The following is a 24,223-nucleotide window of genomic DNA, read 5'->3' as shown; positions in this document are numbered from 1 at the left end:
TGATGGTTCTTCCCAATTTCATACTAGTATAAACAGTGCTACTATGAACATTCATGTATACAAATTTGTTTGAATACTGCAATTATTTTGGTACATATCTAGAGATAAAACTTCTGAGTACTGTGATCTTCCATTCACTTTTTGAGGACTTGCCAAATAAGTTTTTAGAACAACTACATCATTTCATATTTTCACCCACAGCGTATTGCAATTACAATTTCTTCACATTCTTAACAACTTATTTTTCATTTTCTCAAATTGAAACCAAACTAGAGGGTAGTAGCTATTTTTGAAAGCATTTCCTGAAAACATTAGCATACTTAAAGAGTGCCTGATGATATTAAGGACCTCTGTTACTTGTTTGCAATTTGTGCATTTTGTTAGTAGAAATGTGCATGGGATTCCTTTGCTTATTTTGATTGGGTTGTTTGTGTTTTTGTTGTTAAGTTGAATTGTGAGAATTCTTTACATATTCTACATACCAGACTCTTTCCAGGTTATGAGTAAAAGTGTTCTCATATTTGTGTGTTGTTTATTAGCTTTTCTGAAAGTATCCATTGGTGCACAAAAGATTTTCATTCACGTATTCCTCTTCTGTTGCTTGAGGGTGTATTTTCTCATAACTACAGAACCACAGCCAAGTGAAAGGTCATGAAAATGTACACCTATGTTATCTTCTAAGAGTTTTATAGTCTCAGCTATTACATTTAAGTCTTTTTAGTATTTCATGAAAATTTTGAATTAACATACATTAATAACAGAAGGGGGTTTATTTGTGATAGTGCCACACACACACATATATAGTGAACTTTGAGCAAGTTCACCCCTCCACTATATTCCCAATCCTTTCTCTCTCACTTTTCAAATAGAAATTGGTGGGTTTCATTATGCTGGCTAACTTAGATTTACTTTTGGTAATGTTGTGATGTGAGAGTACATCATCATCTTTTCATATGGATGTCTAGTCCTCCTACCACCATTTGTTGAAGAAACTATTCTTTCCCCATTGAGTGACTTTGGCCTCCTTCTAGAATGTAAATTGATCATAGCTTTATGTGTTATTTTTGGACTCTCAACATAATTTAACTCTTAACACACCATTAACTTCTATGTCTATTCTTACATTAGTTTTGTACTATAGTTTTGAAATATGCTTTACAACTGGATGTTGTGAATCATCTATCATGTATTATTTTGAAATTCTTGGGTCCCTTGCAATTCCATATGGATTTTGAGAGAGATTTTCTTTTCCTTTCAGTTTCTTTAAAAAAAATTTTATTGGTATATGATAATTGTGCAGGGACCTTTGTTGTGATATTTCCATATATGTGTATTATGTACCCCAGTTGGGTTCATCCCTTCCGTTATTCTCCCTTTTCTCTCTCCCATTTCTTAAAATGACTGATAGGTTTCAGTGTTCCATTTTCATAAATCTATAGAAAATGTGACTAAATTCACATTCCTGTAACCTCTTCTTTACCCTTTCTTCACAATAATATCCTCCTCTTAACATGACCTATTTTACATTCTTGTCTTCCATTGTTAAAGTGTCTGTTCATTGTTTAGTATGATTATGCCTTGGTATTTTACATGTAAGTACATTTCACTTTAAATGGTATAATCCCCTCTATTACTCTTCTTTCCCCCTTTCATGGTATTCTTTAATTTCAACAGTTTTCAGGGTATTTCATTGTGTCTTGTTCCTACACAGATGCAATGCATTTCAATATTATTAACTCTCTACCATTCTTTTCTTTCTCTCTCCCCTGATTCTCCATTACCAGTCCCACTGTTGGAAACTATATGTATAAATATATATATGAATATGTATTTATGTATGATATTGCTTGTATTTTTATTTGGATCTATCTTCAACATATGAGCACAAATGTGCTGAATAATGTTTATGGTATTTATGACTGAATAGTATTCCATTGAATGTATGTATCACATTTTCTTTCATTTTTTGGCTTATTTATTCATTTATTCATATGTGCATACATTGTTTAGGCCATTTCTCCCCCTGCCCCCTTCTTCTCTCCACCACCCCACTTGCTTCCAGGCAAAACCTGTTCTGTCTTTTCCAATTTTTTCATATCTGTCTAGTTTACTGTTGCTGTCCTTTGGCTTTCTATACTACCAGCTTCTCCCTATGGCCATGTACCTGAGAATTTGTTTCAGATTCATGGAGATGCATGAGATGCTGGGTGTCTCTAATATGCTATTATGTCTCATCTCTTTAATTCCCTTGTGAATGAGAAGGACCAGCTCTTATATAGGGTATATACAAGGATCACAAACCAGAGACATGACTTGAAGATGATGACCCAATGAGTCATCATATCTTCATAATATGAGTTTCATATTTTCCTCCACCATTAAATTTGTAGTTCTCAACCTTGATTGTACAAGATTCTCCTATATATACTCCTACAGCAGTATATATGACAGTTAATATATATTTAAGTCACCCGGGATACTGTGAAGACATTTATTCTGGCTCTGATCTACATTTTAAGTGAATAATCAGGCAATGTCACTGTTCTATATCTTTGGACTGCACTTGAGTAGCAAGTACATACATTGCCATTAGAAACAGAGATTACTGGGCTTCTGTCATGTATTTAGTTAATGCTCTTATAGGAGATTTCATAAGATCTATTAACACAGGTTATTCTAAAATAAAGGAGACTTAAAACTACTGCATTGAACCCTGCTTAACAGACCAGTTATGTTGAGATGATGGGACCTTAAACCAATACAATGCACAATACTCATAATGACCCATATCATTAACAAAAGAATTATAAATAGGACCAAGGATCAAAATATTTTTACCATGTGGCAAAGTAGAAGGTAGAGACATGGCAGAGAGGAAAGTTACCATAACTGAAAACTTTTCCTGCAGAACATTATACAGCATATGAAATCAAACACCTGGGTGTTTGATTCTGACAACTTATACCAGGTGTTTGTGGCTGACTCTAGAACCATAACCCAAGAAGGATTCCCTTTATTCATCATAGGTTTAGGAAGAATCAGCCTTTGTAGTCACCACCTATATTCATAACATTCCTTCTCACATGATAGCCATCCATGAGCCTCTGATGCTTTGGCACCCCAGAGGAGAAATTCATTAAAGAAAAAGTAATTAATCAGGATCTCTATAGGACAAATTTTCTCAGAATCTTGTGGTGGTGACTGATTACAGTAACTGACAAAGTATGACTGAACTGTGGGAGAAGGTGGAGATGTTAATGAGCTCATAAATGGATAATTACTCTTTGACAGTCCAGGAAATGGACAGGAGCCCTGTGTGGCAATAGCCTACTATTTTGGGTGTGGATGGGAGAAGGATTACTGGAAAAACAAGTTACTCATAGTGAAGACTATTGGATTACTTGTAATACTTTAGGATTATAAAAATTTAAACAAGAAACTGTCAGTGAATTCGTAGCAGAGTGCCACCATGAAAAACAGATGCTTTGGAAAGATTTTCAAGAGACAGAATTTCAACACAACAAGACTCCATGTAAAGAGGACCTAGCAGACATAGACATGCTGCTAACCAGGATCAGATTTCTATGACCCATATGTGTATATTTGCCAATATATGGGAAGGAAAACAAGAAGAGAATTCACCTATATCATGTTCAGTTCTTCCTCAAGCCAAGATAAAAAAGTCAGATTCTCACCCTATTCAGTTACTTTCAGCTTCTCACCTCTCCAGAAAAACCTTAACAGCACGCACCACTACCATTACTCAACTACTCTCTCTGTATGTCAGATTACCTCTTAATGCCAGGTTCTACCTCTCTTCCATTGATCATATACCATAACTAACATTTATGATTCCTTATTCCACTCTGTATTGTGATTGGCAATAGCTATCTGGATGAGGTTCTGTACATAGTGCTGTAAGGCAAACTTTCATTTCTTTTTTTTTATTATTATTCATTTGTGCATACAAGGCTTCGGTCATTTCTCCCCCCTGCCCCCACCTCCTCCCTTGCCACCCACTCCGGCCTCCCTTCCCCCCTACACCCTCAATACCCAGCAGAAACTATTTTGCCCTTATCTCTAATTTTGTTGTAGAGAGAGTATAAGACATAATAGGAAGGAACAAGGGTTTTTGCTGGTTGAGATAAGGATAGCTATACAGGGAGTTGACACACATTAATTTCCTGTGCATGTGTGTTACCTTCTAGGTTAGTTCTTTTTGATCTAACCTTTTCTCTAGTTCCTGGTCCCCTTTTCCTATTGACCTCAGTTGCTTTTAAGGTATCTGCTTTAGTTTCTCTGCATTAAGGGCAACAAATGCTAGCTAATTTTTTAGGTGTCTTACCTATCCTCACCCCTCCCTTGTGTGCTCTCACATTATCATGTGATCAAAGTCCAATCCCATTGTTGTGTTTGCCCTTGATCTAATGTCCACATATGAGGGAGAACATACGATTTTTGTTCTTTTGGGCCAGGCTAACCTCACTCAGAATGATGTTCTCCAATTCCATCCATTTACCAGCGAATGATAACATTTCATTCTTCTTCATGGCTGCATAAAATTCCACTGTGTATAGATACCACATTTTCTTAATCCATTCATTGGTGCTGGGGCATCTTGTCTGTTTCCATAACTTGGCTATTGTGAATAGTGCCGCAATAAACATGGGTGTGCAGGTGCCTCTGGAGTAACCTGTGTCACAGTCTTTTGGGTATATCCTCAAGAGTGGTATTGCTGGACCAAATGGTAGATCAATGTCTAGCTTTTTAAGTAGCCTCCAAATTTTTTTCCAGAGTGGTTGTACTAGTTTACACTCCCACCAACAGTGTAAGAGGGTTCCTTTTTCCCCTGCATCCTTGCCAACACCTGTTGTTGGTGGTGTTGCTAATGATGGCTATTCTAACAGGGGTGAGGTGGAATCTTAGTGTGGTTTTAATTTGCATTTCCTTTATTGCTAGAGATGGTGAGCATTTTTTCATGTGTTTTTTGGCCATTTGAATTTCTTCTTTTGAGAAAGTTCTGTTTAGTTCACTTGCCCATTTCTTTATTGGTTCATTAGTTTTTGGAGAATTTAGTGTTTTAAGTTCCCTATATATTCTGGTTATCAGTCCTTTGTCTGATGTGTAGCTGGCAAATATTTTCTCCCATTCTGTGGGTGTTTGCTTCAGTTTAGAGACCATTTCTTTTGATGAACAGAAGCTTTTTAGCTTTATGAGGTCCCATTTATCTATGCTATCTCTTAGTTGCTGTGCTGCTGGGGTTTCATTGAGAAAGTTCTTACCTATACCTACTAACTCCAGAGTGTTTCCTACTCTTTCCTATATCAACTTTAGAGTTTGGGGTCTGATATTAAGATCCTTGATCCATTTTGAGTTAATCTTGGTATAGCGTGATATATTTGGATCTAGTTTCAGTTCTTTGCAGACTGCTAACCAGTTTTCCCAGCAGTTTTTGTTGAAGAGGCTGCTATTTCCCCATCACATAGTTTTAGCTCCTTTGTCAAAGACAAGTTAGTTATAGTTGTGTGGCTTCATATCTGGGTCCTCTATTCTGTTCCACTGGTCTTCATGTCTGTTTTTGTGCCAGTACCATGCTGTTTTTATTGTTATTGCTTTGTAATATAGTTTGAAGTCAGGTATTGTGATACCTCCAGCATTGTTCTTTTGACTGAGTATTGCCTTGGCTATTCGTGGCCTCTTGTGTTTCCATGTAAATTTCACAGTAGATTTTTTGATCTCTTTAATGAATGTCATTGGAATTTTGATGGGAATTGCATTAAACATGTACATTACTTTTGGGAGTATAGACATTTTCACTATGTTGATTCTACCAATCCATGAGCATAGGAGATCTCTCCACTTCCTATAGTCTTCCTCAATCTCTTTCTTCAGAAGTGTATAGTTTTCCTTGTAGAGGTCTTTCACATCTTTTGTTAGGTTTACACCTAGGTATTTGATTTATTTTGACGCTATTGTAAATGGAATTGTTTTCATACATTGTTTTTCAGTTTGCTCATTGTTAGTGTATAGAAATGTTAATGATTTTTCTATGTTGATTTTATATTCTGCTACCTTGTTATAGCTATTGATATTGTCTAGAAGCTTCTGAGTAGAGTTTTTTGGGTCTTTAAGGTATAGGATCATGTCATCTGCAAATAGGGATATTTTGACAGTTTCTTTACCTATTTGTATTCCTTTTATTCCTTCTTCTTGCCTAATGGCTCTGGCTAGGAATTCCAGTACTATGTTGAATAGGAGTGGAGATGGTGGGCATCCTTGTCTGGTTCCTGATTTTAGAGGGAATGGTTTCAGTTTTTCTCCATTAAGTATAATGCTGGCTGTAGGTTTGTTATATATAGCTTTTATAATGTTGAGGTACTTTCCTTCTATTCCTAGTTTTCTTAGAGCTTTTATCATGAAATGGTGTTGGATCTTCTCAAAGGCTTTTTCTGCATCTATTGAGATGATCAAGTGGTTTTTTTCTTTGCTTCTGTTAATGTGGTTTATTACGTTTATTGATTTTCATATGTTGAACCACCCCTGCATCCCTGGGATGAAGCCTACTTGGTCGTGGTTAATAATCTTTTTGATGTGTTGTTGAATTCGGTTTGCCATTATTTTGTTGAGGATTTTTGTGTCAATGTTCATTAAGGAGATTGGCCTATAGTTCTCCTTTTTGGAGGTGTCTTTGCCTGGTTTTGGGATAAGTGTAATACTGGCTTCATAAAATGTGTTTGGCAGTTTTCCTTCCCTTTCTATTTCGTGGAACAGTTTAAGGAGGGTTGGTATCAGTTTTTCTTTAAAGGTCTGATAGAATTCAGTGGAGAATCCATCAGGTCCTGGACTTTTCTTTTGGGCAAGACTCTTGGTTGCTGCTTCAATTTCGTTTTGTGTTATAGATGTGTTCAGGTGATTAATTTCCTCTTGGTTCAGTTTTGGATGATCATATATATCTAGAAATCTGTCCATTTCTTTTAAGATTTTCAAATTTATTTGAATATAGGTTCTCGAAGTAGTCTCTGATGATTTCCTGGACTTCCATGGTGTTTGTTGTTATCTCCCCTTTTGCATTCCTGATTCTACTAATTTGGGTTTTTTCTCTCCTCATTTTAGTCAGGCTTGCCAGGGATCTATCAATCTTGTTTATTTTTTCAAAGAACCAACTTTTGGTTTCATTAATTCTTTGTATGGTTTTTTTGGTTACTATTTCATTGATTTCAGCTCTTATTTTTATTATTTCTTTCACTCTATTTGTTTTGGGATTTGCTTGTCCTTGTTTCTGTAGGAGTTTGAGATGTATCATTAGGTCATTGATTTGGGATCTTTCAGTCTTTTTAATATATGCACTTATGGCTATGAACTTTCCTCTCAGGACTGCCTTAGCTGTGTCCCATAGGTTCCAGTAGGTTGTGTTTTAATTTTCACTGACTTACAGGAACTTTTAAATTTCCTCTTTTATTTCATCAATGATCCACTGTTCATTAAGTAATGAGTTATTTAGTTTCTAGCTGTTTGCATGTTTTTTGTCTTTACTTTTGTTGTTGAGTTTTACTTTTACTGCATTGTGGTCAGATACTATGCACGGTATGATTTCTATTTTCTTTTATTTGCTGAGACTTACTTTGTTCCCTAGGATATGATCTATTTTGGAGAAGGTTCCATGGGCTGCTGAGAAGAATGTATATTGTGTAGAAGCTGGATGAACTGTTCTTTAGACATCAACTAGGTCCTTCTGATGTATTGTATATTTTAGATCTAGGATTTCCTTATTGATTTTTTTGTTTGGATGGCCTATCTATTCACGATAATGGGCTGTTAAAATCTTCCACAACCACTGTGTTGGTGTTAATATATGCTTTTAGGTCTTTCAGGGTATGTTTGATGAGATTGGGTGCATTCACATTGGGAGCATACGAGTTGATGTTTATTATTTCCTTTTGGTCTATTTCCCCTTTTATTAGTATGGAATGTCCTTCTTAACCTCACTTGATCAATGTAGGTTTGAAGTCTACTTTGTCAGAGATAAGTATTGCTACTCCTGCCTGTTTTTGAGGGCCATTGGCTTGGTGAATCTTCTTCCAGCCTTTCATCCTAAGCCTATGCTTATTTCTGTCAGTGAGATGGGTCTCCTGTTAGGAACAAATTGTTGGATCTTCCCTTTTAATCCATTTCACCAAGTGGTGCCTTTTGATGGGTGAATTAAGTCCATTAACAGTAAGTGTTAGTACTGATAGGTATGTGGTGATTCCTGTCATTTAGTTTTCTTAGCTGTTTGAAGGTTTGATTGTGTGTACCTAAGTTGAAGTTACTCTCTACTGTCTTGCTTTTTCTTTTCCTATGGTTTGGTGCCGCCTGTCTTTCATGGTTATGTTGGGTTTCACTCTCTGTGCGCAGAATCCCTTGAAGAATCTTTTGTAATGGTGGCTTTGTGGTCACATATTATTTTTGTTTCTGCTTATCATGGAAGACTTTTATTGCTCCATCTATTTTGAATGATAGTTTTGCTGGGTAGAATATCCTGGTGTTGAAGTTATTTTCATTCAGTGCCCAGAAGATCTCACCCCACGCTCTTCTTGCTTTTAATGTTTCTGTTGAGAAGTCTGCTGTGATTTTGATGGGTTTACCTTTGTATGTTACTTGCTTTTTCTCTCTTACAGCCTTCAATATTTTTTCCTTAGTTTCTGAACTTGTTGTTTTAATGATGATATGTCGTGGAGTAGGTCTATTTTGATCTGGTCTATTTAGTGTCCTGGAGGCCTCTTGCATCTGTATGGGAATACCTTTCTCTAGATTTGGGAAATTTTCCGTTATTATTTTGTTGAATATATTATGCATTCCCTTTGCTTGCACCTCTTCTCCTTCTTCGATGCCCATGATTTTCAAGTTTAGTCTTTTGATGGAGTAGGTGAGTTCTTGAATTTTCTTTTCACAGGTCTTGAGTTGTTTAATTAATAGTTCTATAATTACCATTTCATCTTCAAGTTCTGAGATTCTGTCTTCTGTTTGTTCTATTCTGCTGGATTGGCCTTCCATTTTGTTTTGCAGTTCTGTTTCGTTCTTTTTTCTGAGGTTTTCCATAACCTAGGTGGTTTCCTCTTTAATGTTTTCTATTTTTGTCCTGAGTTCATTTGTCTATTTATTCATCATGTTCTCTGTTTCACTTTGGTGTTTATACAGTGCTTCGATGGTTTCCTTTATTTTGCTTTTTCAAATTCTTTATTTTTGTTGTCTTGGAATTCCTTGAGTATCTCCTGTACATTTTCATTGACCCTATCCAGTATCATCTCTATAAAATTCTCATTGAGTACATGTAGTATGTCTTCTTTTAAATTATTCTTGTGAGTTTCATTGGGTCCTTTGGCATAGTTTATCTTCATTTTGTTGGAGTCTGGATCTGAGTATCTGTTTTCTTCATTCCTCTCTGGTTCCTGTACTAATTTTTTGCTGTGGGGAAACTGGTTTCCCTGTTTTTTCTGTCTTCCCATCATTGTCTTTGGTGTTGTTATTGTCCCTGTACTATGTGCAATTAAGTATTTTCTAGCTTGTAATAATAACAATGGTAATATTTAGAATGGAAGGGTGAGCTGAGATGGAAAGCAAGAAGTTAAAGGAAGGGAAAAACAAATACACAGTCAAGAAGGAGAAATCAGAACAGGGTATCAGACAAGACAGTTTCAAAGGTATAAACAGGGAGCATTAGTGTACTAATCCACAGTAAGCTGAACAGAATTTAGAGAGACAGAGAGAGGATTGAAAATCAAAAATAAAAAAATAAAGTTAAGAATAAAAATAAAAAATAAGTAAATGAAAGAAATATCTATATATAAAAATGAATTAAAATAAAATGAAAAATAGAAAATTAAAAAAAAAAACAAAAAACCTCCAAGTTCAAATGCAATGAAGTTTCAGTCTTAATAATTTGGGTGTCCGTCTCCGTCTCCAATCCTGGAGATGGTGCCTCAGATGTTGTTCTGTACTTGTCTCATCAAAGGGGACGCATAAAGTAGAACAAAACTACACATACACACACACAAAAAAAACCCACCAAGTGTCCCAAGTTCAAATGCAATACAGTTTCAGTAAGTTTTTCAGCATGCAGGTGTAATTCGGTTGTTCTCTCATCAAAGGTAAGGAGAAGAAGAAAAAAAAGAATCTGGATACAGTAGTGAGAATGGTACCTCCAGCTGTGGCTTGCCTGCCTGCTGCTGTCAGCCTGCTGTTGCTGGTGGCGTTATTTATGCAGATCTCTGGGGTGAGCTTAGCACTCACCTGGCCCCGCATGTTTTGTTTGCTCAGAGTTCTCCTGTGCAGGAGCCTCTGCTACAAGCTTTCCCCTTTCCAAGCATACTGGGAAAGGTGAAACTGCACCCATGTTCTCAGGCCTGCATGTTTATTAACAGTTCATGTGGGAGGTGGGTCTTCCCCCCTCTCCTGTGGAGTTTTCCTCCCACTGCCACTTTCACAAGCTTTCCTGCTTCTGATTACTGGGTGGTGCTGCTGCTCCTGCCAGCCTCCATGTTTGTTTACAGTTCACATGACAAGTGGTTCTTCCCTTCTCTCCTGTGGAGTTTTCCTCCCTCTGCCACTCTCACAAGCTTTCCCACTCCTGGTTGCTGGGAGCGCATCCCTGCTCCAGCCAGAGCCTCTCCAGCCCTCCTGGCTTGTTTATTTACAGTTCCGGGAAGGATTCCCTTCCCCCAATCTTCGGCACTCAGTGCTCCCCACCCTCTTTCCCGTGTGCTTTTATTGTTCTTATTGCTTATTAGTCAGTTTCTCTTTTTTCCCCGGGTGGAGGTCAGTCTGTCCAGGGGGCTATGGTGCTCTGGCCCAGGCTTGTTTGTGGGAGTACCGCAGTACTGCGAAGCTCACCTGGTCCGAGTCTTTCCAAGCTGTCTGGGCACAGGTGACTGGCGGCCGGGGGCCCTCCTGGTTTCTCTGTTTAATATGAAGTGGAGATTCTCTGCATTGGCTGGAGGTATGGAGGGGTCAAAGTTCTGCCTCTTCTCAGTGATTATACCTGCAAAGTGTGTCTCCAGCGTCTCTCCAAGATTTCACTATAGGAGGCTCTCTTTCTGCTTCCTCCCTCTAGCCGCCATCTTGGAATCCCCCAAACATTCATTTCTGTAACATTTTCATCCTCATTGATCTTTCCCTAATAGATAATATTAAAATTTATTTTGAATGTGATAATTAGATTTGTTCCTTATAGATTTCACCATGCTTTTTAACATAGTATGCCCTATTCTAATTGTATACCCTAAGCAAGTTTTTGTAATCAGTATCATATACCCCAGAACAATGTAACCACTGCTCTGTATATATTGGTTTATATATGAACCAAACATGGCTGGGTAGTGGGCTTAACTTCCACTTCATTGTACCTGATGCTATAGCCTATAAAAGAATAGCTGAGATCTATAACATTCACATGTATAAGGTATACAATTATATGATTTTGTATATTCAGACTTATGTCACCATTCCACAATCAATTTTAGAACCTACTCATCACCCCTTAGAACTCCTGTGCACATCAGAGCTAAACTGCCCCTTCACAGCCCTACCACTACCTACACATAGCAAATTGCATTATGCTTCATGTCTTTATGGATTGCCTATCCTTGACATTTCAATTAATAGAATAATCAATATATGGTTTTCATAGTACAAAGTTTCAAGGTACATGCATGTAATAGTATGCATTAGTATTGCAATTATTTTATTGCTGAACAGTATACCAAATTTATTTGTCCAAACCTCAGTTAATCTCAATTCCCATTGTGGGATTATTACAAAGAGTGCTTCTATGAGTATAATGTTCAAACATTTGAATAGCACAATTATTTGGGTGTATGTCTATGAGAATTTCTGAGTCATATGATAATTCTATACTTAACTTTTTGAGTAATTGTCAAATAATTTTCCAGAGCAGCTGTAACATTTCACATGCTTACCAACCATGTGCAGTGTTCCAACTTCTCTACATCCTCACCAATACTTCGTTTTCACCTTAAAAATCCCTAAAATCAACCTAGTCAGTTACTACCCATTATGAAAAGTATTCCTTGAAGAATTTAATATGCTTATACCATAACTGTCAGAGCCAGCAGTGGGACCTTGCCTGTGTAAGTTGGTGTCTGGCCTTGTGAGAAAGCACCAAGAAACTGAGGCAAAAGTCTCAAACCAGACCTTGCCTGTGTGATTTGGCATCTGGCCTTATGAGAAAGCTCTAAGAAACTGAAGCAAAAGTCTCAGACCAGACTGTGCCTGTGTGATCTGGTATCTGGCCTTGTGAGAAAGCCAGCATCCAGAAAAGCAGTATTCAAGGTTCCCAGATGGCTTCATATCCTTCAGATGTAATAAGAAAGTTATGCTGATCATTTGCTTCTCCTACTTCTCTGTTCCTGTTTTAAATGAGACATAACAAGGAGTTAATTTTAATTGTGCTTCCCTATACTAATGTAACTTTGACATGTAATACCTGGAATGTTTTTTCTGACCAAATGTTCTCTGTGTAAAAGAAGTTTATAAAAGCAATTGTTTGCTTCATTAAAGTGGCTCAGTAGTCCCCTCATCTTTTACAGCTTCAGTCACCCAGGTTCCACTGGTACATGACAACAGTTGGTGCCTTGAAACAGGGACCTGAAGGATAATTTTGAAAGTGATGTGAAGACCCTCACAGAAGGAGGTAAGTGAGACAAGATGGGGCAAAATCAGTGCAGTCCAGCCTTTTCTTTCACTCATACATCATCTTTTATTACAAGGAGGAGCTCGAGTTTCCAAACAGCAGTTAAAGGATTGTTTAGAAGTAATTTGTGAGTATAATCCTTGGTTTCCTGAGGAAGGTACTTTAGATAAAGAAGTTTGGGAATGAGCACGTAAAAATGTTGAAAAAGGCATACAGACAGGGAGAAAAGATAAATGTTAATTGTACACAGTACATAACTGTATAATCGTACATGAAATTCTCCACCACAAGCGTATAAGTACATACACTCAGACTGTGACACATGAAACGTCAATGGACATAAACTTATTCAATGGTATGAATATTCATATCCAAAAAACACCTATAGAGGGACATAATACATTACTCTATTGATCGTACATTAGTGCATTAAGTCAAAAACTAATCCTTGTCAAAATGGATATCCCCTACCATAATATGGTCTCTTAATCTACCATCCTCCATGAAACCAACAACCCGCTCTGGAAGTATCCCTCTTCTCACTCTGGGCCCATTAAACTTGGGGGTTTCTATAATGTAACTATACCTGGCATCTGGTTCTAACTTCAGGGCCATGGCAACTAAGATCGCCCACATGTTCCCCTTAAATAAGACATCTTGATGGACTAATGACTAGACTGGCCCATGATCAACATAACTGCTCTGTCATACATTTGGTATTTTTTAAATTTTAGGATGCTGTGACTCAGCACAGCTGTCAAGGCATGGTCTCAGTCAATTCTATTGTAGCTGGACTTTTAAATCAACATTCTTTACCCACATAATAAAAATCAAGTTATGCTAGAACTTCATGCTTGATGGACATAAGAAAAAAACAATACACATATATGCATACACGTATACACGTATCTTTGGGCAGCCCCCCCAACCCCCCACGTGACTAACTCTTGCCAAACCCCAGAAACTAGAAACATGTTCTACTAACAAACTTTTATATACACATCCACCCATAAACCCCGTATTTTCATCCTTTATTTTATACGTTCAATTTATTAATGTGCCATCTAAGTATCTCATAAATTAAATTAGACAACACACAAATCCAACCACCACATAATACAACTCCACACTCCCTCCTTACATACTAGTAAGATACCTAAAATAACTAACCACATAAAAGAAGAAGATTAACCTCAAATACAAAAGTTAATGTAACTTATATATCAAAGCAAGACACTGAAAATTCCTAGATGGATTGCATAATCCCATAAACAAATAAAGGTTTGGTCCTAGCCTTTTTATTAGTTTTCAGTGAAATTACACATGCAAATCCCGTGCCCCAGTGAATATGCCCTCTAAGTCTAACAGACCAAAAGGAGTAAGCATCAAGCACACAAAATTTGTAGATAAAGACACTTTGCCTCACCACACCCCCATGGGACACAGCAGTGATAAAAATTAAGCAATAAACGAAAGTTTGACTAAGTTACACTGACTATAAGGGTTGGTAAATCTCGTGCCAGCCACCACAGTCATACGACAAACCCAAACTAATAAACCCTGGCGTAAAGTGTGTTTAAGAATTTCTGATCCTCAATAAGAATAAACTTTACCTAGGCCATAAAAAGCTACAGCTAAAGAAAAAATAACTTACGAAAGTAATCTTAACAAATCTGATAAATGACAGCTAAGACCCAAACTGGGATTAGATACCCCACTATGCTTAGCCGTAAACCTAAATATGCAAACCTAACAAACATATTCACCAGAGAACTACTAGCAACAGCTTAAAACTCAAAGGACTTGGCAGTGCTTTATATCCATCTAGAAGAGCCTGTTCTATAATCGATAAACTCCAATTCACCTCACCATCTCTTGCTAAATCAGCCTATATACCGCCATCTTCAGCAAACCCTACTTAAGGCACTTAAAGTAAGTTAAAACATACAACATAAAAACATTAGGTCAAAGTGTAGCCAATGAGATGGGAAGAAATGAGCTACAGTTTCTTACCCTAAGAAAATCAATGGAAACTCTTATGAAACTGAAGAGGATAAGGAGGATTTAGCAGTAAATTGAATTTAGAAAGCTCAATTGAACCGGGCAATGAAGCACTCACACACTGCCCATCACCCTCCTCAACATTTTTATTGCGAGACTTACATAAACTACTGCCACAAAAATTAAGAGGAGATAAGTCGTAACAAGGTAAGCATACTAGAAAGTGTGCTTAGAACATCAAAATGTAGCTTAATTATAAAGCATCTGGCTTACACCCAGAAGATTTCACTCAATGAACATTTTGAGCTAATTCTAGCCCAAAAACCAACAACCACAACTACATCAAACCGTAAAATAAAACATTCACCAATCTGTAAAGTATAGGTGATAGAAATATGTACCAGGAGCTATAGCGCCAATACCGCAAGGGAAAGATGAAAGACTAATTCAAAGCACTAAAAAAGCAAAGATTACACCTTGTACCTTTTGCATAATGATTTAACTACAAAAAGCTTAACACAGAGAACTTCGTTAAGCACCCTGAAATCAGACGAACTACCTAAAGACAGTTATCTATGAACACACTCATCTATGTAGCAAAATAGTGAGAAGATCTCTAGGTAGAGGTGAAAAGCCTACCAAGCCTGATGATAGCTGGTTACTCAGAACCGAATTTCAGTTCCACTTAAAATTTACCACAAGAAATAATACTCCAACATGTAAATTTTAATGTTAGTCTAAAGAGGGACAGCCCTTTAGATACGGATACAACCTTATATAGAGAGTAAAATCACCTACACAGTCATAGTTGGCCTAGAAGCAGACACCAATTAAGAAAGCGTTCAAGCTCAACCACATCAACCCCTAAATTACAAGAACCAACATGACCTCCTATAATACAAACTGAGTTAAGCTATTTCCCAATAGATGAGATAATGTTAATATTAGTAACAAGAAAAAATTCTCCAAGCACAAACTTATATCAGATCGAATGAATCACTGATAGTTAACATATATATAGAAAAAAACAAACACAGGAGTTCTGTAAGGAAAGATTAAAAAAAGTAAAAGGAACTCGGCAAACAAAAACCCCGCCTGTTTACCAAAAACATTACCTCTAGCATTACAACTATTAGAGGCACCGCCTGCCCAGTGACAATTCTTAAACGGCCGTGGTATCCTGACCGTGCAAAGGTAGCATAATCATTTGTTCCCTAAATAGGGACTTGTATGAATGAATGGCTTGACGAGGGTTTATCTGTCTCTTACTTTTGATCAGTGAAATTGACCTTACTGTGAAGAGGCGGGAATAAACCAATAAGACGAGAAGACCCTATGGAACTTTAATTTTTCAACCACAATTATACAAAACACACTCACCCCTAATTGGCCTAAACTTATAATTTCTGGTTTAATAGTTTTGGTTGGGGTGACCTCGGAGCACAAAACAACCTCCAAATGATTTAAATCTAGACTAACAAGTCAAAATATAGAAAAAAATCATAAATTGACCCATCACTTGAGCAACAGACCAAGTTACCCTAGAGATAACAGAGCAATCCTATTCTAGAGTCCATATCAACAATAGGGTTTACGACCTTGATGTTGGATCCGGACATCCCAATGGTGCAACCACTATTAAAGGTTCGTTTGTTCAACAATTAAAGTCCTACGTGATCTGAGTTCAGACCGGAGTAATCCAGGTCGGTTTCTATCTATTTACAAGTTTCTCCCAGTACAAAAGGACAAGAGAAACAAGGCCAACTCCCCATTAGAGCCTTAAATCCAATAGATACACTAACATTAATCTAGTAAATTATCTACTCACCTACCCTAGAACAGGGTTAGTTAAGAGCACTCCGAGCTGTCGCACAATCTCATACAAAGTATCCCTTGCCATTGTCGTTTTATCAGTAATACTTATAAATGGATCATTCACTATATTCTCACTAATTACAACACAAGAACATATCTGACTCATCATCCCAACATGACCACTAGCAATAATATGATTTATCTCAACATTAGCAGAAACAAACCGGGCCCCATTCGACCTAACTGAAGGAGAATCTGAACTAGTGTCCGAATTCAATGTAGAATATGCCGCCAGACCATTTGCCTTGTTCTTCATAGCAGAATATATGAACATCATTATAATAAATGCTCTCACAACAATCATATTCCTAGGAGCATTCCACAACCCTCTAACCCCAGAATATACACTATTAACTTCACCATCAAAACCCTCTGCCTCACCATACTGTTCCTATGAATGTGAGCATCATACCCCCAATTCCGATATGACCAACTCATGCACCTACTATGAAAAAACTTCCTCCCACTCACTTTGGCCAACTGCATACTATATGTATCCCTCTCCATTGCCATATTAAGCATCCCCCCACAAATATAGAAATATGTCTGACAAAAGAGTGACTTTGATAGAGTAAAATATAGAGGTTCAAGCCCTCTTATTTCTAGAGCTACAGGAATCGAACCTAATCCTAAGAACTCAAAATTCTTCGTGCTACCATATCACACTCAACTCTAAAGTAAGGTCAGCTAAATTAAGCTATCGGGCCCATACCCCAAAAATGTTGGTTTATATCCTTCCCATACTAATCAACCCCACTGCCAAATTAATTATCTTACCCACTATAATTATAGGAATAATAATTACAATAACAAGCTCCCACTGACTAGTAATATGAGCGGGTTTAGAAATTAACATATTAGCATTCATCCCCCTATTGATCAATAAAGGAAGCCCATGATTCACAGAAGCAGCAACTAAGTACTTCATAACACAAGCCACAGCATCCATGTTACTACTAATAGCAATTGTAATCAACATACTAGACTCAGGCCAGTGATAAATCATCTATATGCAAAACCCCATTACATCATTCATAGCCCTAGTAGCACTAACTATAAAACTTGGATTAGCTCCATTCCAACTATAAGTACCAGAAGTCACCCAAGGAACCACCCTAATGTCAGGAATACTACTACTAACATGACAAAAACTAGCCCCAATCTCCATCCTATACCAAATATCACCATCAATCAACCATCAACTCATATCAATAGCCCTACTATCAATTACAGTAGGTGGCTGAGGAGGACTACACCAAACACAACTGTGTAAAATCATAGACTATTCATCAATCACCCATATAGGATGAATAATAGCCATCATCTCATACAATTCCATAGCCTTCATACTAAACCTAATCATCTACATCCTACTAACTATTACCATGTTTACAATAATCAACTATAACACAAACACAACACACTAGCTCTAGCTCACTCCTGAAACATAGCCCCAGTAATTACCCTACTGTAATTACCCAGTAATTACACTACTGTCACTTGGAGGACTCCCACCACTAACAGGATTCCTACCAAAATGAATCATCATTAATGAGTTAACAAAAAATGATCTAATCTTAGCACCAACAATTATAGCTATACTAGCCTTACTAAACTTGTACTTCTATATACGACTAATTTACTCAACAACCCTAACCCTATTCCCACCCAACCACAAACACCACAAAAATAAAATGACGACACCCCAACAACAAACCCTCAATTCTTTTGCCCCCACTTTTTACCATTACAACTATAACCCTACCCCTAACACCTATCATATTTGCCCTAAACTAGGAATTTAGGTTAAATAGACCAAGAGCCTTCAAAGCCCTAAGCAAGTTAAATAAACTTAATTCCTGTAATAAGGACTGCAGGATACCACCTTACATCTCATGAATGCAAATCAAGCACTTTTACTAAGCTAAGTCCTCGCTAGATTGATGGGATTCAAACCCACGAAATTTTAGTTAACAGCTAAATACCCTAAACAACTGGCTTCAATCTACCTCTCCTGCAGTCTAGAAAAAAAAGGCAGGAGAGGCCCGGGCAGAGTTGAAGCTGCTCTTCTGAATTTGCAATTCAACGTGATCCATCACCTTGAAGCCTGGTAAAAAGAGGACTCAACCCCTGTCTTTAAATTTACAGTCTAATGCTTACTCAGCCATTTTACCTATGTTCATCAACCATTCATTATTCTCAACAAACCACAAAGATATCGGCACCCTGTACTTAATATTTGGGGCCTGAGCAAGAATAGTAGGAACTGCCCTAAGCTTATGAATTCGTACAGAATTAGGACAACCAGGAACCCTATTAGGAGATGACCAAATCTATAATGTCATCGTTACAGCCCATGCTTTTGTAATAATTTTCTTCATAGTAATACCAATCCTTATTGGAGGATTTGGCAATTGATTAGTACGACTAATAATTGGAGCCCCCGATATAGCATTTCCCCGAATGAATAACATAAGCTTCTGACTTCTCCCACCATCTTTCCTCCTTCTACTGGCCTCCTCAATAGTAGAAGCCAGAGCAGGAACTGGATGAACTATATACCCCCCATTAGCAGGTAATCAGTGGAGCATGCAGGAGCATCAGTGGATCTCACCATTTTTTCTCTTCACTTAGCTGGTGTATCCTCAATCCTTGGCACTATTAATTTTATCACAACAATTATTAATATATAACCCCCTGCAATATCACAATACCAAACATCATTATTAGTATGATCAGTCCTAGTCACTGCAGTCCTCTTACTACTCTCCCTCCCTGTCCTAGCAGCTGGTATTACAATACTCTTGACTGACCAGAACCTAAACATTACCTTCTTTGACCCTGCAGTAGGAGGAGACCCAATCCTCTATCAACACCTATTCTGATTTTTTTGGTCACCCTGAAGTATACATCTTAATTCTCTCAGGCTTTGGCATAATCTCTCACATCGTTACCTATTATTCTGGTAAAAAAAGAGCCATTTGGGTATATAGGAATAGTATGAGCTATGATGTCTATTGGCTTCTTGGGGTTCATCATATGAGCACACCATATGTTTACCGTCGGAATAGACGTTGATACCGGAGCCTGCTTCACATCTGCTACTATAATTATTGCCATTCCCACAGGAGTAAAAGTCTTCAGTTGACTAGCTACACTTCACGGAGTTAACATCAAATGATCCCCAGCCCTACTTTGAGCCCTAGGCTTTATTTTCCTTTTCACAGTAGGTGGCCTAACAGGCATTGTTCTATCCACCTCATCCCTAGATATCGTACTGCATAACACATACTATGTAGTAGCCCATTTTCACTATGTTTTATCAATAGGAGCAGTGTTTGCAATCATAGGAGGATTTGTGCACTGATTTCCACTATTTTCAGGCTATACACTAGATCAAACATGAGCAAAAATCCATTTTACCATTGTATTTGTAGGAGTAAATCTAACCTTCTTTCCTCAACACTTCCTCGGCCTATCTGGCATACCATGATGCTATTCTGACTACCCAGATGCCTACACAGCATCATCAATATACAGCATCATCAATAGGCTCTTTCATTTCCCTAACTGCGGTAATTATTATAGTTTTCATAATCTGAGAAACATTTGCCTCAAAACGAGAAGTAGGAATAGTTGAGCTTACAACAACAAACCTAGAGTGACTCCACGGATGCCCGCCACCATACCACACGTTCGAAGAACCCACATACATAAAAACACACTAAGAAAGGAAGGAATCGAACCCCCTAGAACTAGTTTCAAGCCAGCCCCATATCCTATATGTCTTTCTCTACATAAGATATTAGTAAAATAATTACATAACTTTGTCAAAGTTAAATTACAGGCTAATCCCCCGTATATCTTCATGGCTCACCCCCTCCAACTAGGCCTACAAGATGCAACATCACCCATCATAGAAGAATTATTAAACTTCCATGATCATACACTAATAATTGTCTACCTCATTAGCTCCCTAGTGCTTTATATCATTTCACTTATGCTTACCACTAAATTAACACACACCAACACAATAGACGCCCAAGAAGTAGAGACAATCTGAACAATCCTCCCAGCAATTATTCTCATTATAATTGCTCTTCCATCCCTACAAATCCTATATATAATAGATGAAATCAACAACCCAGTACTAACAGTAAAAACCACAGGACATCAATGATACTGAAGCTATGAGTATACCGATTATGAAGACCTAACATTCGACTCTTACATGATCCCAACATCAGAATTAAAACCCAGAGAACTCCGACTCCTTGAAGTTAACAATCGAGTTGTACTACCAATAGAAGGGTATACCAATCCAAATATTAATCTCATCTGAAGATGTACTACACTCATGAGCTGTCCCATCATTAGGCCTAAAAACAGATGTCATCCCATGGCTCCTCAACCAAGCAACCCTCACCTCTACACGACCAGGACTTTACTACAGCCAATGCTCCAAAATTTGCGGCTCAAACCACAGCTTTATACCCATCGTATTAGAACCTTATCTATACTTTAAGTACATTATGAAGCTACCGCAGTGTTAACCTTTTAAGTTAAAGACAGAGAGCTAGCTCTCCATAATGATATGCCACAACTTGACATATCCACATGATTTACAACAATTACCTCCATAATTCTCACCCTGTTTATTATCTTCCAATTAAAAGTAAAAACATTCAACTTTTCTCCCAACCCTACACCCAAAAATGTCAAATCTATAAAACAAGAAAACCCTTGAGAAAAAACATGAACGAAAATCTATTTACCTCTTTCATTACCCCTACTATAATAGGACTTCCTATTGTCACCTTAGTAATCCTTTTCCCAAGTATTATACTCCCAGCTCCAAACTGATTAATCAATAACCGACTAACTTCCATCCAACAATGAGCAATCAAACTAATCACTAAACAAATAATAACAATGCATAACTCTAAAGGATGTACCTGATCTTTAATATTAATATCACTCATTATTTTCATTGGGTCATCTAACCTACTCGGACTTTTTCCATACTTCTTCACCCCAACAACTCAACTATCAATAAATCTAGGAATGGCTATCCCACTCTGAGCAGGAGCTGTAATCCTAGGCTTCCACCATAAAATAAAATCATCCCTAGCCCACTTCTTACCACAAGGAACCCTGATCCCATTAATCCCAATACTAGTCATTACTGAAACTATTAGCCTATTTATTCAACCAATAGCACTAGCCATTCGACTAACAGCTAACATCACAGCAAGTCACCTATTAATCCACCTAATCAGTGGGGCTACACTAGCACTACTAACTATTAACCCAACCACAGCTTTCATGACATTTATTATCCTAGTTCTCCTCATAATTCTCGAATTCGCGGTAGCCCTAATCCAAGCCTACATATTTACACTCCTAGTTAGCCTATATCTCCATGACAACACATAATGACCCACCAAGTTCATGCTTGCCACATAGTTAACCCAAGTCCATGACCACTAACAGGAGCATTATCCACCCTCCTAATAACAACAGGCTTAGCAATATGATTCCACTTTAACTCTACATTCCTTTTAACACTAGGACTGCTCACCAACTCACTAACCATATATCAATGATGACGGGATGTAGTACGAGAAGGCACATTCCAAGGCCACCAGTTGTTCAAAAAGGGCTGTGATACGGAATAGTACTGTTTATTGTTTCAGAAGTATTCTTCTTCGCTGGATTTTTCTGAGCCTTTTACCACTCAAGCCTTGCCCCAACCCCAGAACTAGGAGGTTGCTGACCACCCACCGGCATTAACCCACTAGACCCCTTAGATGTCCCTCTTCTCAACACATCAGTTCTTCTTGCATCAGGCATATCCATTACCTGAGCCCACCACAGTCTAATGGAAGGAAACTGAAAAAAATATATAATCCAAGCACTATCAATCACTATCCTACTAGGCATCTACTTCACCCTCCTACAAGCCTCAGAATATTTTGAAACTTCATTCACAATCTCCGATGGCATTTATGGTTCAACTTTCTTCATAGCAACAGGATTTCATGGCCTACATGTAATTATTGGCTCCACATTCCTACTAGTATGCCTAACTCGACAACTAAAATTCCATTTTATGTTCCCCATTATCATCCTAGTCTTCGCAGCCTGCAAAGCCGCAGTAGGACTGGCCCTACTAGTTAGAATATCAAACTCATACGGAACGGACTATGTACAAAACCTAAACCTCTTACAATGCTAAAAATTATTATACCCACAATCATACTCATCCCTATAACATGATTTTCAAAGAACAATATAATCTGAATTAACTCCATTGCCTACAGTCTACTAATCAGTATACTATGCTTACTTACCCTAAACCAATCAAATGAAAACAGCCTTAACTTCTCACTATTATTCTCCTCAGACTCCCTCTCCACCCCTCTATTAATCCTAACAGCCTGATTACTACCACTAATAATTACAGCTAGTCAACAACACATGAACAAAGAACCAGCAGAATGGAAAAAAAATGTATATTACTATACTAGTACTACTACAAGTCCTATTAATTATAACATTTACATCCACAGAACTAATCTTATTTTACATCTTATTTGAAGCCACACTAATTCCTACACTAATTATCATTACACAATGAGGAAACCAAACAGAACGACTTAACGCAGGCCTATACTTCCTATTCTACACACTAATTGGATCCCTGCCCCTTTTAGTCGCATTAATCTACCTACAAAACTCTCTAGGGTCCCTAAACCTTCACATCCTAAACAACTACTCAGAGCAACTAAACCTATCACGACCAAACGACCTGCTCTGTCTAGCATGCATAATAGCATTTATAGTTAAAATACCATTATATGGACTACACCTATGACTACCTAAAGCCCATGTTGAAGCACCTATTGCTGGCTCCATAGTACTAGCAGCTGTTCTACTAAAACTAGGAGGATATGTTATAATACGAGTCACCATCCTCCTATCACCCGTCACAAACCACATAATATACCCATTTATACTACTCTCACTATGAGGCATAGTAATGACCAGCTCAATTTGTTTACAACAGACAGACCTAAAATCCCTAATCACATACTCATCAGTCAGCCACATAGCATTAGTAATCATCGCCATCTTAATCCAATCCCCATGAAGCTTTATAGGAGCTATAGCACTAATAGTAGCCCATGGTCTAACCTCATCAGTCCTATTCTGCCTAGCAAACACAAACTACGAACGAGTACATAGTTGAACCATACTTCTAACTCGAGGCCTACAAACAATACTCCCACTAATAGCTCTATGATGACTTACTGCAAGCTTAACCAACCTCGCACTACCCCCAACAATTAACCTAACCGGAGAACTAATAATCATCATCTCTTCATTCTCATGATCCAACTTCACCATCCTCCTTATAGGAACTAACACACTAATCACAGCCTTATACACCCTATATATATTAACCACAACTCAACGAGGCAAGCCTACCTATCACATAAACAACATTCATCCATCATTCACACCAGAAAACTTCTTAGTCCTCCTCCACTTACTCCCCCTACTCCTACTATCTTTAAATCCAAAGATCATTCTCGGCACAATATTCTGTAAATATAGTTTAACAAAAACATTAGATTGTGAATCTAGAATCAGAAA

At 37.6% G+C, this 24,223-nt stretch overlaps 1 pseudogene; it reads left to right on the top strand.

Moving 5' to 3' along the window:
• Positions 1 to 22,795: 22,795 nt before the first annotated feature.
• On the top strand, positions 22,796 to 23,597 carry LOC141413628 (NADH-ubiquinone oxidoreductase chain 4-like; annotated as a pseudogene).
• Positions 23,598 to 24,223: the final 626 nt, after the last annotated feature.

The sequence above is a fragment of the Castor canadensis genome, chromosome 11 (assembly GCF_047511655.1).
Source record: "Castor canadensis chromosome 11, mCasCan1.hap1v2, whole genome shotgun sequence".
Taxonomy (NCBI): domain Eukaryota; kingdom Metazoa; phylum Chordata; class Mammalia; order Rodentia; family Castoridae; genus Castor; species Castor canadensis.
Note: the sequence above shows the minus strand (reverse complement) of the source record. Positions and strands in the feature narration are given on the sequence as shown.